The following is an 18,004-nucleotide window of genomic DNA, read 5'->3' as shown; positions in this document are numbered from 1 at the left end:
AGTTTTTGAAAAAACGGACTGTGGTGTTTAAAAAGTCATTTTCTCTTGTTGCTCTGGTACAGTGGAGATCTGTCCTGCTGTAGTGAAGAGATCAGTTGGGAAAACTGCAGACAAGCCTGCCCGCTTCAGTTACTGTTCCTTTCACTGGAGGTGATAGGTTTACAGACATCCTTGCAGAAAGCATTTTTAACTTAAATAGTCAAATCTCCACTAAAGTATACTGGTCTCAGTATAAATCTACTTTTTAAAGAGAAGTTTTGTGTCCCAGTAATGTTTTCCTAGTATTTGCCTCTCTGTTTATTAATGCTCAGTTCAGAGATTGCCATGCCCTCTGTCAAACTCCTCAGGGTGCTTCTCTCGCTGTTGCTGGGAGTGGTGACCAGTAACAGCAACTCTGGGACCTTCGGTGCTTATTGGAAATGGAAGGCTCAAGTTTGTAAGGAGAGTACTGTTATCTGTATAGGAGCTCTGGGACTGTGGTAAGAGCCTGGTTATTCCTGAGGATCCATGCAGCCAATGCAAACTCTCCTTTGCAGTAGGTGGCCTGTTTCGCAGTTCAGGTCTTGTTTGAGAGCTTGGCCATTAATACAGAAAGTGCTAGACTGAATCTTTTTAAATATCTGCACCTATCAGCTGAAACTTAGGCTATGCGTTCCACTCAGCTGATCTGTCTTTGTGTTCTTAGATTTTAAGGTGGCTTCACTTCCTTTAACTCCTCACTACTGGATTCCTTGTTAATACTTGTCCAGCCTCCTTGGTAAGTTAACGGTTCCTTTGTGAGCAGTTCGGTGGAGTTGGGTCAGCCCTCTGGTATGCACTGTAGGTCAAACACAGGCTGAGACAGAAGAGCCTCATGCAAAAAATGACTTCTGCTTTGTCTTCAGCATCTTTCAAAACTTGTCGTTTTGGTAGAAGTAACGCTGCACACTCGAGCCCTTTGCTTGCTGACTTTTCTAGGGACATTTGATGAGCGTTGCTCCATAGGGCAGTCTGACTCTGAAAAGACTTCCTCTGTGATATCGTGCAAGTTTTCCATTTGGCAGCTGGAAGTCCATCGCTGTTGAATCTGTAGCTGAATTCATCACAATATTTAAGAATACCCTTCTTCGACAGCACATACAAACACTTCAGAAGCAGGGCCCTGCCGAGCAGTAACTGGATAAGTGCACTGTCCTGGTGGGAAGGCCACGCTCCGTGGATGTTAGCTCTTGACAAGCTGTACTAAATGCTCTCTCTTTTTCTGGCCACGGTAGTTTTCCTTTCCAGCAGATCTCATTTGAAATGCCAGAGGTAGTCGCAGAAGAGAGATACTCCCATGCCTGAGCAGGGGAATGCATCCCATGGAGTCAGAAGCAAGAAAGTTTCTAAGGGATGACAGGTGGATGAATGTAGGGATTGGCTTTTCATTTCTTCTTATGTCTGCTGTGGCAGCCAGGACTGAGAAAAAGGAAATAAGATGCAGACCTTCAAGTACTGATCCCTGTGGCCACATGCTTCCGGAGAAGGGGACAGCACAGCCCGTGCTATGGCCGATCTGTCCCATGTGCGGCTCTCCCTGGCATGCTGCCGTGAGGTCCCATCGCTGGTCTGCCTTAGTGTACAGTCTCCAGTCTCCTCTGTCTCTAACTGATTAGGCCAATAATTCAAACTTCTTTTCAATTTAAGCAGGGACCATAAATGTTCCTTAAAAGTTAGCAGGAGGATGGTTTATTCAAATAGCTGATTTTCTTGCTTTGCTCTTAAATTTTGTTTTAGCAAATGATAGTTTTCCCACCAACATTATTCTTTTTATGAGTTGAATTATTTTAGCAAATAATTCTTGGTCTGCAGGGTACTACAGACAGTTAACTGAGAAATTCTGGTATTCAAACTGATTTATGCAACACATGATTCATACAGTGTAGTTTCTTCTCACATATTGGGAGTAATTATTAAAAAAATACCACGTGGAGATACAGACAATACTGTACTAATTAAAAGTTGGCATTTTACAAGTTTTTTGGTAAATAGTCAACTGTAAGGTTGATGAGCAGCTAATATAAATAAGGTCTCTGTAATGAAAACATATTTTATGAGATTCTTATGAACATTTGTGTGGGGTTTTTTTTCTGATATTTGCCTCTTATCTGGTTACTTCTCACTGTAAAAATGCATATCAGTGCTTATACAAGGTTAGTTTAGTTAGCAAAGAAATTTGTTTTATGCTTTTATGTTAAATAGAAGTTAAACCAGGTTTTTGTATGGAGACTTCAGTAAATGAGGAGAAAGTTGTAGCTGAAATTATATATTTTTGTGGTTGATCGGACTAAAATCTTATGGTAATCTTTGAGAATTCTTCTTTTTCAGCATATAAAAACCAGAAATAGTGGTAGAAATAGTGATAAGGAACATCCTGAGAGAGAAATTTGCTTACAATGGCTATAATACACCAGAACAGAAATATATTTTTAAAAGTTTGTGCCTATATTGTTCAGATAATTTGCATACCTGATTGTCAGAAAAGCTGTAAATGGAATTTTATTGATGATTGAGCTGGAAATGTAATGATTATTTTTGCTTACAATATCTTGAATGGAATCTGAACAATAGAAATGAAAAATCCCATGCAAAAAAATAGTTTCCTCAAAGCAGAAAATATTAACAAAATTACTAATAAATCAGTACTACAGGACATAATCTATTCTGTGCCACAGTTTTGCTGTTTCTGGTTGTTAATCAAGCCTCAGCTGTCATGTCTGCAGCCACATAGCTGTAGGATATACTAAATATCTGAAATACTGTGTTCAGTCACTCAGCAGAAATGTGGAGCTTGAGGGAGGGCGCTTGCTCCGCTGGACCGGCCCTTGCTGTGGGTGTGGGTGTGGACGTGGGTGCAGGCCCTGCCCCGTGGTGCCCGGGGAGCGGGGTGCTGGGACGGGTGCGTGCACCCGGAGACACATTGGCTGGGCTAAAAGAGGAAGAGAACTAGGAAAACATTCTTCACAAAAGTTTTTTTTTTCAGAAAAGTTGACTTTGGATGGCTTTAGTTCAGTTTAATAAATATTTTCTGACTATCTTTGCCCCTGCTGACTGCTGCACCCTTCCCAGTATTCCTAAGTAGCTCTGTGCAAAAAATTCTGTTGAATTTCCAGTGGAGTAAACCCTACAATACAGAGTAGACAACACTTAAATTTTTTTTTTTAAGCTGCAAAAAGTTTACTTTGATACACCAGCTAAACACCTCCGAAATTACTATGCTCAATGGAGCCATGATAGGTAAAGAAAGCAGAATTTGACCCAGTGTCAGGTAACAAAACCACCCTGAGCAACCCTGCCACACAGAATCTGTATTTAACATTAATTTCTCATCTCTGTGATGTTTAAGACGACAGGTAAATGTGTGAATGCAGTGAGCATTCATTGAGAAATAGAAAGGTAACATACCAAACACAGGAGGGGAATAAATTAACTTTTTCTTTGCAATGCCTGTAGTTTTGGTAAGCAGGAAAAAACACTGTCAAAAGGAAATAGTCCTAGCAGTACTTAACGCTGCCTTTCAGGGACTTCAAACAGCTGTGCAAACATGAATTGATAAAGCCTCCTCATTGCTCTGAAAAGTACTGCAGCTAGATAAAAAGCGATATTCCTTTCAAAAGGTAAATTTGAAGCACAGAGCACTTAAATGTGTCTGCCATCTCCTGACAGTGGACCAGGGTCAGGAGTAACAGTCTCAGATTTTATTCTTCTGGTTTCTTCATCTCATCATTAGACAGCACTGCTGTAACCAGCTTCTAACAAACCCAGAGAGACCCAGCAGCAAAGGAATCACATAGGTGTAGTTGTTACCATCACTCCAGTTTCTGCTTGGCATCTAAGTTGCAAAACTGTGATCCTCCTTCGCTGCCTGGACTTTGCAGTGTGAGAAGAGTTGAGGGCAAATAGTGAGTACAGTGAGAAGGGGAACTAGGGTTCAACTTTAGTACCATCACTGAAAAAACCTAAGTAAATTGTGCAACATTTGACTTGGAGCAATCTTTTTTTGGTTGCATTTTCAGATATAATTTGCTTCAGGTGGTTACTCAATGTTTCTCTTATTTCGTATTAAAGCTGTGTCCTCAGCAGAGTACAATGACTCATTTTTAAATAGGCCTTTCCTGAGAACACGGTGCTGCTTTTGCGTTTAAATGGGCCTAGTGCCTCACTATGTGCTATTATGTTTTTGATTGTCCTCATGTCAATTTTATGCATCTGAGAAGTGGTTTCCACTGATGACTAAACAGTCTGGAGTGCAAATGCCCACCTGAAAACTGATTATAAAATGACTTTATATGCATTATAGTACCTTTGAGTAAATAGCCACTTTGATGACTAAACAATCTAGCGTGCAAATGCCTGCCTGAAAACTTATTATAAAATGACATTTTATACTTGTGATAGTACCTTTGAATGAATAGCCACTTCAGCAATATCTTAAATAAACTTGCTACTTTAAGAAAAAACCCACTCAGTATTATCAGAGCACTCTCGCGTGCATTTGGTGCTGTTCAGTTCTTGCTGTTGGTGCTGCAGCACTGTATGTCACTATAGCTGAGGACATAATTCAGCACTTCTGATTTTGGCTTCTCGTATTTTTTTTCAAGGGAAAAAGGACAAAAACTCTAATCTGAAAGTTCTTTGTGATTTCAGCTCCAAGTTTCTGGTAGATCTGGGGAAAGTATATTCATGATTTTTTCCTTGTCTGTTCAACTCACCAGAAAATTCCCTGCTGGATGATACAAAATACAACTCCATCTCATCAGCGGGGACAGATGCCTCTTTCAGAAATGAAGAAATTTGGTTATAAAAGATGTACAAATAGTTACTGTGTATATGCTAAAGATTCACTGCCTGGTGGAAAGCAGGCAGACAAATTGGTCTCAGTCTTTCTGTTATCTCAGATACAGAACTGGCTAAAAATGGGGGAGGCAAGCACTGGTTTGGCTTCTTTTTTTTTTTTTTTTTTTTTTGGTAAAGAAACAAAGCCATCCTGGAAGGTAGTGAGTGAGGGCTTGTGCACTGAAGACGAGTGAGCTGCAATAATGAAATCTTCCTGAATGTCCTCCCAGAGCTTCCTGACACCCCTGCTTGCATTTTAGCAGGTGACTTGCTGACTCCAGGATTAAAGTGCTGCAGTAAATACTGAGCGAAGTGCGTATAAGCCTGAATGTGAACTGAAAATAAGAAATGTATGGTCTAAGAAGACATTTACTGTAAACAGAACGATTTTAGGGAAATGAATGAGGAAGAAAATTGTAAGAGGTCACAAAGATCTCCTTTGTTCCTTGCCAAGAAGCTTTATGGAAAAGGGATGTATAGATTTGCAGCTTGTTTGCTACAAGTCCCCTCATCACTGATCTGAAAGAGAAGCAGGATGAGTCAGTTGCAGTATCTGATCTTGCATCAGCAAATTCTCCTGATTTTCCTGTAGTTTGTTTTACATTGATGATGTGCTTGATAATATTTTAGCTGGGTAGATTAACAAAAATAAAAATATTGGCATGAATGAGGAAAGACTTAGCAGGCTTTGCTTATTTTGAATGAATCTTATCCATGAACAGTGCAGTACTACAGATGCAGTCAGCCATCATAGTAGGCCAGAAATGTTGTGCTTCATGCTATTTTCCATCTTGGCTCTGAATTGCTTTGAATCTAACCCATTATATACAGGCCTGACCTCCGGGACAAACAGGGAAACAATTTTGGTGATGGTGGTACTTCAGCTCAAATACTGTTCCTTACAGCACTAACCTTCAAAAGTGTCCTGATAGCTTTATCTGTAGACTGGTAAAATTTACTGCCTGTTAGCTGGGTGTGCAAGACACAATCACGATCTCACTTGGGCTCACAAAAATCCTTTGCTGATAAATGCTGATTTAGTTGAGAGGATTCAGGAGCAAATCTATTGGACAGTCAAGCACCAAGGCCCAAAATTGCAAAGGTAGGAGGACATCTAACTTTTGTTCATTTATCTGAATTTCTAGTTAACCTTATCTTAACGTGTGTTTTCCAAAAACTTACAAAAACATGTTTGCAGTTTGGAGAGTGCTGTCTGCTTTGCTACATGACTCCAATCTGATAAAGAATGTATTAGTTATAAAACCATTGAATGTGTGTAGCTGGTGTAGGTTCAGATTCAGTTTCCTGTTTGGCATAGATCTTGATTTACCTGTACATAGCACCTGTACTGCTCACAGTCAGCTCTGAATTTGGCTTCTGTTAGAGTTCAAGAAAATCTCAAACAATATCTTTTTCTGGGAAAATTTGGAAGAGATGGGCTGATAGATTGTGCCTGGTTATTCTGTGTTCTTTAGGGACTGGTAGCCTTTAGTCAATAGTGTTAGTTTAAGCATGTCTGCAGATCTGAAACATTTCTGTTTGTGGAAATGAATCTCATACATGATCTAGTAAAACAAGTGGCTGTATTTCTGTGTACCTGTACAGTATGTACAAAAGTATGCAACTTCCACATAGGTCAGAGAGAAGCTAGGGGATTTTTTTTTTTTTGCAGCACGTAAAAAATCTTACATAGTAAAGTTATCCAACCAAGAAGGACTGCTTCTGTGTTTCATGTGCACAAGCTATGATTCCTAGTCTAATCTTTAATTAAATAATTTTTCCGTCCATCTATAGTAACTTGTTTCTTATCTGAGTTTCTTACTTGCAAATCTGATAATTGAGAAGAAAATTAAATAAATTTTTTAGTTACTGGGCTGGTCTCCTAACGGACTTTAAGGAAACATTATTTTCAGACTAGATAATAATTATTGAATCACTTCTGTTGTTGAAATGACAGTGCACTGTTTAAGTAAGGGTTGTTTGCTGTGGTGAGTATGAGATATGTGGTGAAGGTAAAACGTTACTTTGAAATCATTAATATGAGTGGTGAGAGCACTGACTTTCTCCTCATCAGATCAGTTGTGCAGTCTGATTGTTAATTTAATGGATGACTGTTTTCTTTTCATAGGAATAGCCTTGTATGTCTAGCAAGTAATCCACCACTCATAGTAAAACTGCTGGCCTTCTACCTTGCCCAGGAGAGAAATACGTATGAAGGTTTGTCAGAGCCACACTGAATCATTAGGTGAGTGTTAAGAATCTTCGTCATTTCACACTCTCAGCATGCAGATCATGTATCCTGCCAGGTGCAGAATCAGTATCTTTACTCATTTTTCACGATGATATTATTTGTCATCAGAGAGGCTGTAGAGATACTTGAGAGCTGATGATAACCAATTGAAATGAACAGATACGGTACATGAAGCACTGAAGCATATATGTTCTGGTGCTGCTTAAGAGTTCTTACTCTGGCCATAGTCATAAAATGCTTTGCTACAGAAACTTTAGCTGAAGTGACCTCAAAATTGATTAGAGTGCTTTAAAGAAGAAGCAAATGGTATTGGCCAGTCTTTCCATGCATAAAGCCTTCTACTTTGCATACAAATATGTTAGTACAAAATATAACAAGGGATAAAATGTGCTTAAGCACAGTGCCCAGTATAAACCTAGCTGCTAAAATATTTTGAAGCTCATTTGTGATTAAATTATTAGGCCAATTTGTGACCCTGTTTCATAACAAATATATTATAATAAACAGAAGATTTTGGCTTTCTCTTAGTTGTTGACTGCATGGGCAGCATTGACTTTAAGGTCATAAGCTACTCTCCTATGGCTGTTTACAGTTTCTGAGTTTTGGGAGCACGTATATGAGGGCTGAATGACTCCTAACGAGCAGGAACATTCTGATTTTTAGTGAGTCAAACTCACAAGCAGAGTTTGGGTGTTGGTACAGAATATTATCACCTCATCATCATTGTGCCATATAGATTCTGTGCTCTTTTGATTTAGAGTGTTCCATTTTTTAAAATTAGGAAGAATATAGTACCTATGACTAGTATGATTTATTTGCTTTGCAGATGTTGCAGAGGTGAAACTAACAAGTGACAGAAAATTTGTTCTTGGCCACATGTTTTTTGATGATGGTTGCCAAATGCTGTTGAAATCTGAGCTATTTTGGGGGGTTAACTTTGCGGTAAATACAGCCCTCCTGTTCTGAAGTGAGCTAATAAGATGGGTGGGATAAACCCTGCGTGCATAGTTTGGAACTGCAAACGTTTTCCCCTATGAATTCTTTGTCTAAAATATAAAGCTAAGAGGATGATATCTCCCATCCAGATTTATTATTGATAAGGACAGACGCTAAAATAGTGATGAAGTGTCAGTGTTACAGACAGGCAAAGAACTTGTTCTCTTCCTTTTATCCAGAAAGTAGTTTCAGGGATGATCTTGCAGTCAGGTGTACTCATTCCTGTGAAGGGTCTCACTGATGTCGAAGAATGATTGAGGCTCTGTCAGTCTCAGTGGCATATTTACACAGCTGTAGATCCAGCTTCTTTCTCACTTGCTTTGAGCCAATTTTCTTTCGCTTAGCCCAAACTGTGGTGGCTCCCGTAGGAGAGACAGAGGTGCAGGTGTCTCAGCACTGAGCCTCCCTCATCCCCAGCACCTCCCACACTCGGATGTTTTGATTTGATTTTTGGGGAGCAGGGGTTTGGGTGAGAAGGGGACAAAGGGATCCTCCAATAATTATTTGGCCCATCCCAGTGCAGAAGTGGAACAGTTTGGGTATGTTGGAGATGTTTGTGATCACTAAAAAGATTTTTCAAGCATCTCTAACCAGAAACTTTGTTTCCTACAATAAATTGTGTGCGCATTTCAGAATTGATCTGTTTTGATACTGCCCCCTGGTTAGTTGTGCTGTACAGAGATAATCTGAAGCTGTCACTGGGTGTTTAAGAGTTTGGTCAAGCTGAAACAAAATAAGGCACACTGAAAGAACAATGTTTTATAGAGCTTTTTCCACTTCCCCTTTGTTTCCAGATAAAGCCTTAATATCAGAGAGGCTTCCTAGCACAGAGCTCCAACTGAGTAGCTTTGATTAAGGAAAAGTCCCTCTCCCAAAGTCCCCACTTTTCCTTAATCAAAGCTACTCAGTCAGAACTGCAGACAATAAATGTGGTTAGTTGTTTTTTTGTTTTTTTTTTTTTTTTAAGTACAGTGTAGCTGTGTTTACAGCTGATAAGATTTTTCTGACATTTTCCTTCAACAAAAGCTCAAGAGCAAAAGTATCTATCTTGAACACAAGGATCATGCATAGGTCACAGTAATTGGTATTTATTGCACTAACAGTAATCTGAAGCAGAGAAACCACGTTTAGCTGGCCATGTGTTCTGATTCCTTTGTCCAGGTTATTCTACTGGGTAACTGAATGCATTAGTATTTCCTCTGAAAATTAATTTTGTGGCAGATAAAGAAAACATGTACATATACATAAATCTCTTGTGTTCTGGCTGGGCAAGAGGCTTAAAAAACCAGGGTGTGTCTGGATATATTTTTTTTTTAAATCAGTATTCAGTATTTTTCTCCCTTTTAAAAATGTCTAATTCAAATGTCAGTTCATTCTTCGCTATTTCCTGCCCTTACTCAACTAGACTTCCAGACCAGGCTTAATTAACTTTAAGACCTTTTCTGCCCACCCCTATGGTTACAGTCTTTTCCTGGAACATTTCCATTGTTATAATCTCCATGTGTTGTGAGATGATACAAATGATATTATTACTGCTCTTATGAATTTACAATGAGCCTTTCAGTATTTTTATTTACAGCTTAGCTCTTGTCAAGAAAATCTTATCTTCAAATCAAAATAAAAATAGAGAAGCAAATTTCCAGCTTACAGTACTGATACAGGAAAGCTGGGGGGCCTGAAAATTTAGGCCTCGGACACAGGGAAGCTTAAAAAGATGAGGAATGTTGTTGTAAGTTTTGTGACTTTTTTCCTGTGTGGCAGTGATTGTGATTTAACGCAGCGTTACGTTGTGCTTTGCTCTGTTATCTATGTACTGGCATACCCAGGTCATTAGTGTGATGAGCTTTACAAGCCCAGTCCAGAGGTAATGGGGGAACCCCACCCCGGGGAGAGCTTGCTCCGTGAAACAGTCTGCAACCACAGCAGGTGCTGGTTCAACGCGCAGGACGTGACTGGAGGAGAGGCCCTGTGTCAAGGCAGGCCGTGCTGTTGTTTAGGTGTGGTAAGAAATCTTTCTGAAAGCGATAAAAGTGAGAGCTGGGGGCTTTCGGCTGCCTGGCCCGGGGCCGTTTCTGCTCACAGGCCTACTCAAGCCAGCACCCAGGATCACTGCTGGCGGCTGCTGCTGCCCTGCTGCCCGGGAGCAGCCTGCGTCCCCCCGGGAGCTGACGGCTTTGAAGTAACCTGGCTGCTTGGGAAGTCCTTTCTCACAGCAGTGCTGCGCTTCTGGGTTTGCTGCCTGAATCCAAAACACAGCTGGAGATGTTTCTTAAGCGGAGGTGGGAATTTTTTTTTCTCCTTAGTGGCTGTGTAAGTGGAACGTTTATTTCTCTCACAGCTCATATTTTAATGATTGCCTCTGAAAACCCCTTTCTTGTGCGAATGAAGCCTTTCTCTTAATTTAAAGAAGCCAAATATAAATCCATATAAGGCAGGTAATACAGCGCACCATTTCACAGCAGGAAAATGACGCATTATATTCCAAAGGGAACCGTGCCCCTTTTTTCCTGTTGGAAACTTAAGTCATCTCCAAGTGCAGTTACTGGAGGATTCAGTATCTGTTCTAATCCTAAACTTTTAGCGAGGCTGCTGCTGACAAATCTCATTTACAAAGCAGATGTGTTTGTCAAATGGTGCTATGGGTGATAGAGCTCTGCAATAGCTTTGTCACTGTCAAGGTCACGTTATTGTCTTTGTAAAATGAACCCATTACAAAAAGCGTTCCTACTTTTTGTGCTCTCCTTTCTGCCCTTGGTTCTTAATTTCTGTGCTGGGTGTGTGTTTTACGTGGAGTGCATTGGTAATCTGGATGATACTAAAATGTGCATAGTGTAGCAATATTTGTTTATGTTTTAATGACAGCCTAGAAACTTAAATTAACAGTACTGAGCAAATAGACAACATATACTATTTCATTGTAGGTTTGGATTCATAGATTAGGTGGTGAAAAGTCTGATTCCTTATTTGTAGTATTGACTGGCTGGCCTAACCCTTACATGAGTAAACTGATTCTCTTACAGACAGATCATATATATCTGAAAGACAATGGCAATGAAAGGCAGTAACGTAATGCAAATCTCTTCTGAATTAAGGTCTAGGACTGGAGGTAGGGGGAGGGAGTATCCCACAAGAAGAATGGAGAAGCTAACCTAAAGCTCTGTGCTGGTGGAGATTTTGCCGATGAAGCTGAACCTATCACAGGAACAATTTCCATCAATGGCAGGATTTCCTATCATTTGCATGAAAGCAGCATTAGTCTCCTCAAGTGGTACGGGCTAAGGTAGACTTTGCACTCCTAGAGGATTTCCAGAACAGAAATGCATAGCAGATAGCATCATAAAAGGAAGGGGAACAGGAAGACTGATCCTACCAAAGAGTTGCTTAGAAATGTGGACAAAGGCAGGAGAAGGAATTCAACTGTATCCTCTGGACATACTGTGGAAGTGGAATTTCCCTTTACACTGTCATACACAATAAGGACAAGGGCCTGTACGTGCTGCAGACAACCCACCTTGCGCCCTGTGAACTTTGCCAGGTGTCAGGAAGACCATTCCAGATGTTGCCGATGGACTTGGGGGGAGAGGAGGATGCAGAGAAATGGATGACTTCAGTGGGGGGCAAAGCTAGATGGGCTACTGCTAATTTGTGGAGACTGATAGTAGGCTTTTTAAAAGAATGTGTAATAGAAACAGAGGGCTCTTTCTCCTAAAGTTTTGGCAGAGGATGAAATCCCACAGGAACAGCAGAGTTTTGATGATGACTAGACTGGGACAGTAGAAGTGACCTCTTTAAAATTTAAAAAATGAAGAATTTAAAACATTTCTGCTTTTGATCTATCTCTAACTATGGTGGCCCTCTGTAACTGCTTGCATTTCAGATAGCAATTAGGGCAGGAGAGTACTCTTTCCTCTCCATTGGTCTTTTGGACAGGTCCTCATACAGTTTCTGCATTGTGTCCCAGGTAATCATGGTTGCCTTTTCTCTAAAAGATCAGTCATTTTTCACTATAATTTCTGGACCCTTTCATGGATGATAATTGATAATGCTTTCACAAGCAGTTTCAAATCTTTTGTAATACAGTTTTGCTGTCTATCTCACACAAAAATACTCGTCTGGAGACAAGTCTGCCAGAGTGTCCATCACCTGCTTGACTCTTTCTGGTTTAGTGATTATAAATCTTTACTTGGATATACTCAGAGTAACAAAACTGAAGTGTAGGGAGTGTGGACACCTGCAATGGATGGATACATTTCCCTTCTGCCCTTCCCCTGTCTTTGCCCAGCTCTGGAAAACACAGCTCTTGAGCTGTTCCAGTTCCTGTGAACGTCTGTGGGCTTTAACTCAGACATGATGTGAAGCGAAGCTGGCAGCAAACCTGTTAGCTGTTTGGGTGGAACTTCTGCCTAAGCTGCCTCTTCAGCACCGGGCCCTGCATCTAGCACTGCGCAAGCTGCAGATTGCTGAGTGATTTGTAGCTATCTCACAGCATAATTTCAATGTTAGCATTTGTTTTAAAATGTTTAAGAAACAGTTTTATGATCTTATGTTAAAGAGCGAAGCTTTGTGAAATACTTCTTGTTGCAGTGCCATGCAGCTGTAGCACTCTGAAAAATAAAGCCCAGGTTTGCGGACAAAGAGGGAATGATTTGTTAATTGAGTTTATCTTTTGCTTTCAAATTCTTTTGTTTTATTGTTTGTAAATTCACATTCTTTTCAGAAGTATACTGTACTGTTCTAAGGCTTTCATATGCTAAATTAATCCTGTGTCCTTTTCTCCTGTTGGTCACCCTTTATTTAAGGATAAAAAGTAGCTCCTGGAGATAGCACAGATAAATCACAAGTCAGCATTTCAGTGATTTGTTTCTGGTATATTGGTGGTTGTTACAAGGCACAAATTAACCTAAGATGAGAAGCTTTTGTAAATCATTGAAGTATCCTTACTTTTGTCTAATATTTTTTTTTCCTACATGAACATTTATAATTCTGTATGCTTTTACAAATGCTGATATAATGATTTATAATCAGTGAAGGCAGGGACACATTGATTAACTATACCTTTGTTAACTGCAGTAGCAACCAACTTTTAATGTTTTCAGTAGCTAAGAATGGAACAGATTCATCTTCTTCCATATCTTTTTTCCTTGCATTTCTTTCCTTCCTTTATCTTTATTACAGCGTGACAACCAGCACAGTAAGGTACTGAGCACACTGACAATCCCACTATTGCAGAATAGGGTTCTTACAGAAAAAGCAGGATCAATTCATCTCTTATGCATAAATGCTTTGTCTCTGCAAGCTGTACAGCAAACTTGTTAGCTCAGGGACTTGCTACACTATCTTTAGGAAAAGATAAAAGTCTTTTCAACCAACTTTTTGTATCAAGCCACTGCTTATAAAATACCTCGTCTGAAAACATGGTTCTTTTTGGATGACTGAGATCAAGGATCTTCTAAAATAAGAATTGCTGTAAAACTTGAAAGTCCAGGGTTAGGGTGTTGAAGTACCTGAGCCACTGTAAACTTGAGATTTAGAGCCCAAGTCACTGACATGTTTATGTAAACTCCCCTCTAAGCCTTAAACAAATCTCTTAGCAGGAGAGATATGCCAAAGCTGGCTATTATACATGATGGCTTTTACCTCCTTTTGGCATTGGTCACAGTAAAGCCATAGCATTTCAAAGGCAGAGACCAAATCAGCTCCCACTTTGATAAAACATATCGCATAAAATCCTAGCACAGCATACACCTGCTCACTCAAAACAGTACCGAGCCTCTAACTGTCCACACTGCAAATGAAATCCTTTCCTGAAGGGTTTACAGGTGCAATTTGCATTATCATTTCTGTCCCCTCTCCATTTTGAATGAACACTGGCAACATAATCTAAATACTACAAAACAGAACTAAAAAAAGCATAAAATGTCTCTTCTTTTAAACAATCTGGGAATATTGTATATATTCTAATATATACATTGGAATATATATATTGGATAACCTAAGAATGCCAGAGATTTTACTCTTCTAGTGTCAATTGTAAACAGCTCTGCTCTTGTCTGTGCTTTATTTGGTTTAAGTGCCATCAGTGTTAGGCCCAAAGGATTCTGTGCATATGTGTAAAATTCAAAGTCTGTCTGCTAGTATTTCCTAAATTATTTAAGGCATTAGAAGAGATTTTTGGTGGCAGTTAAAAACCTTTGAAGTGAACTTCATAGCTGAGGGACAGCAAATACAGTTTATCCCTTACCTGAGTCAGAGTCGGTGGAGCTTCAGTTTGTTTCCAGATCAGGCAAACTAGAATCAACGGTATCCCAAAATATTAATCATTACACAGAAAATGAAGATCAAGTAGAAAAATCCACTTCTCTTTTCGTTAAGCAACACTGGGAGTGTTCAGCTCTCCAGTTTCCAAGCTTTTCCAGCTGGGTGTCAGCCTTTTCTCATCCTGCATCCAGGCATCCCAGCATCCTGTTATTGTTCCAAGTCTTAGTAATGTGGAGGAAGTAGATAAACTTAACCTTATTATTGCTATACCTACTTATTTGTTGCTGACTCTAATGAGGGAGCTGAATAAAAGGAAATCAGCTTTGAGAGAAACACAAAAGTTGATATGTTATTTAGTATTGTTTTATAAAGAGTTTTAGAAGTTAGCCAATGTCTGAATGGTATTTTAAATAGTGTCTGATACTTGATCAGCACAAACTATGCCTGTTTTGCACAAAGAGGATTTTCAAAGCAGTTTGGAGATGTCCTGTCTATAAGGATCTTTATAACTGCAAGCAAAAAAGCTAGAGTCCTTGTATGAATGAGACCGGATTCCTGTAAAGCTCTGTCAACGCTGGATGTGAAAATGAAATTTAACTGTATTTTTCCATAGGTAAAAACAAGAAACTAGACAGTGTAGGTGGGCCTTCCAGAAGGAGAAAATGTTTGTAACATTTTGATTATGTTTTAAGTCTCGAGACCACTCAGGGCAGACAGAAGAGAAAGATTCAGCATTAGTCTTACATTCCTGAGGCTGACCTGTTATGCAGTGGCAGCCTGGGGAAGGCTCACCAAAGCGCAGGTGTCAGTGTCTCTAATACTGTCACCGACATAAAGCTTAAATCAGGGTATTGTTCAGTGAGCCCGCCCTGATGAGCCGGTGGGCTTTTCTACAGCCTCGCCTGAGAACCCAAACCCTTCTGGGGGACTGCGATGCATTCTTCAGTGCCACCACCCGTTTTCTGACCCCTACCTGCGTGTTAAAACTGAATGAAAAAGTGTATCTGTCATCGTACAGTACAAATGGAAGAAGAATTTTTTTTACTAAATAGTGCAGAAGAAAATCTGAGAAGTGTGTAACTTAACTCAAAACTCACTTTTTTTGAACTACTTATAATAAATGTAGGCAAATGTTCAATGTATCTTAAGTAGGACTTTAATGTTCCACAGTTAAGTACACTCTTGCCGCTATTTCTCACCACAGTGCAGCACAGGTGAGGGCATTGATTTCCTGGCTTGCTAGAAGGCTGAAGTTGATTAGATTGTTTCACATTTTTGTGATGTACAACAGCAAAGATGAATGGCTTTTTAAAAAATTTGATACATTAATTATTCAGAAAAGTTAAGCAACTAATGAGGAGACATTTTTCAAAGTCTTATGTAAGGAGAGCAACTAGAGTTAAGTTTCCTTACAAGAAAATAAGCCGTTCCAGTCTCATCGCTGAGAGAAGAGCAGGGAGGATGTTGATAGGGGTTTTCCAGGGACCTGCAGTTATCTGGTCAGGATGCAGCTCAGTGATAATCTGGTACCCACAGCAGACAACGGTCCCAGATATGATTTACTTTTGCAAATGACTTCAACTGTATTTACAACCGTTGCATAGCCTTTGATGTTCATATCTATGGACTTGGGAGTAAGCATGCTGTTTAGCTAATCTAAACAAAGGATGAGGATAAGGGAGCCCTTCACGTCCACTGCTCAGAGTAGGAAAAAACCCTGCGTTCTCTATATATATGCCCCGAGGCCTAGATTATCAAGGTCTGTTTTGATGCCTGCTAAATAAGCTTTATATTAGTTGACTTGTTTTATCTCTACTGAAAAGTTCGAGGAAAGTTTCTAAAGGCATTTTCAGCATGCTCTGTTTCAGAGCTTAATATAATAATTGAAAACCATTTATAAGCTTTGAGGAAGATACTTTCATTTAAATTTTAAAAACCTGATTTAATAGTTCAAAACCTTCCACATTATGCTTTATAGATTTCATCGCTGCTGAGTGATTCTTTAAGTCTTATTTCTGGCTATGAGGAAATGTCCGTTGAGATTTTACCAGATGACGAACCTGTCTTTGCAGCCCTCTTCCCCAGGCAGCAAAGCTCGTGATGGTTGAGACCACCCCACGCCCTCTGCTTTATCTCGGGCACTTGCACTGCTGTGCTGCCTAGCAGCGTGTATTTGTCTGCTGTTCCTTCTTCCAAAGAACACCAGGCCTTTTGCATTGGTTTGTTCAGCACTGCTATACAAGTTTTCTTCCCTGTTATATCCAGCTGTCCCTACTGGGTCATTTGCTTTTTTCCCCTGCGTTTTCCCAAAGAAAATCATTAGCTGCTATTTTTTGACTTTGTGGCACCTGCATTAGATGTGTCTGGTTCTGATTAGCATCTCTTTCTATGAAATTTTATAATGTTAGCCTGTGTTATTTAAATGCTGGCGTCTGAGCAATCTTCCAGACTACTTATGCTAGTAAAGTTTAAAATAGTCATTCCTTTCATGGATGAAGGGAGTGAAACTCAACTTTGCTCAAGGTGCTTGTGCATAGCTTGAATTTGACGTTTATGGGAATCTAAAGTAATAACTGTCATCTTGCTACTGCTGAAAGGAATAATGTGTTTTAATGGGCAGAAACAGAGCCCTCATTTACTATGCTAAATCTATTAAATTTGAATGCTCTCACTATACACAGATACCTGTGAGTGGGTTAGTATAAGTTAATGGAATTGATAACTGCACAGAATAAATGCGAGATTAAATCTTGCATCTTTCTTCAGAATTATGTTTTATCTGTTGCTGAGGAAATTGGTCAGGTGATCTGAACCTCCAATTTCATTACTTTCTGTGTAGCCAGCGAAGCAGGCTGACTCTTATGATAATAGCTTTTGGTAACATCTTGTTTCAGTTTTTTACTGTAGTGCTTGTGTGCTGTCCCATCTGATCAGTGGTCTGTGAACTTCTCCTCAAAGAATTCATGGAAACCGTCGTCGTAAGAACAAGTTCACTGCTTTCCTAACCAGCATAAATTCCAGCGAAGTTGACAAAACACCCCATGCCTTTCACTGAGTGAGCATGGATTTTTTTTTTCTTCGCTAGTAATTCTAGTTACGCTGAAATTCCGCGTGGTAAATAAGCCCTTCTTAATAAGCACAGTCATCAAAACCAGAGACACTTATCGACACAGCTGCAATTAATGAAGTTTTAATTTCTCAAATCAATCGTCCTAATACTCGACTCACTGGAGAAGGGCTTTACACTTGGCAGTACAGCTCAAGAGTGCTTTTGTAACAGTTGATAAAGGTCAGACCTCGTAGTCTGTCTTGCTAAAACCAGCACGGTACAGGCACGTTGGAAGTGAAGTTCTGCCAAGATCTGAAATTCAGTCACAGCAGTAATACTTGTGTCAGTATTTTTATGACTAGCTAAGAATTATGGTAGGGGAGAGCATAAGCTTTCCTTCAGTTATAAAAATAAACCTGAAATTCTAATTTTGAAGAGCTCAGCTAATTGTAAAATCCCTCCCATTTTAAAGGTGCAGTTGTATCTGTTGGTTGTCTGAAGCCTCTCTGGAAGAAACTTTACTTAATATTTAAAAAATAACAATTACTGCTCAATGCAGAAAACATAATCTCTGCAGAACGTTGTGTTGTTATTTC

General features: G+C 39.7%; 1 protein-coding gene across 1 annotated transcript in view; it reads right to left on the bottom strand.

The window, feature by feature from the left end:
* CDH5 (cadherin 5) overlaps nt 1-14,500 on the bottom strand; it is a 29,436-nt gene extending 14,936 nt beyond the window's left edge. The window contains exon 1 of the mRNA XM_086758220.1: nt 14,343-14,500. The gene's annotated coding sequence lies outside the window, so the exon portion shown is untranslated. The remainder of the gene's footprint in view (nt 1-14,342) is intronic.
* Nucleotides 14,501-18,004: the final 3,504 nt, after the last annotated feature.

This window comes from Chlamydotis macqueenii, chromosome 13 (assembly GCF_036417535.1).
Source record: "Chlamydotis macqueenii isolate bChlMac1 chromosome 13, bChlMac1.mat, whole genome shotgun sequence".
NCBI lineage: Eukaryota > Metazoa > Chordata > Aves > Otidiformes > Otididae > Chlamydotis > Chlamydotis macqueenii.
The sequence above is the reverse complement of the archived record's forward strand: the minus strand, read 5'-3'. Positions and strand labels throughout refer to the sequence as shown.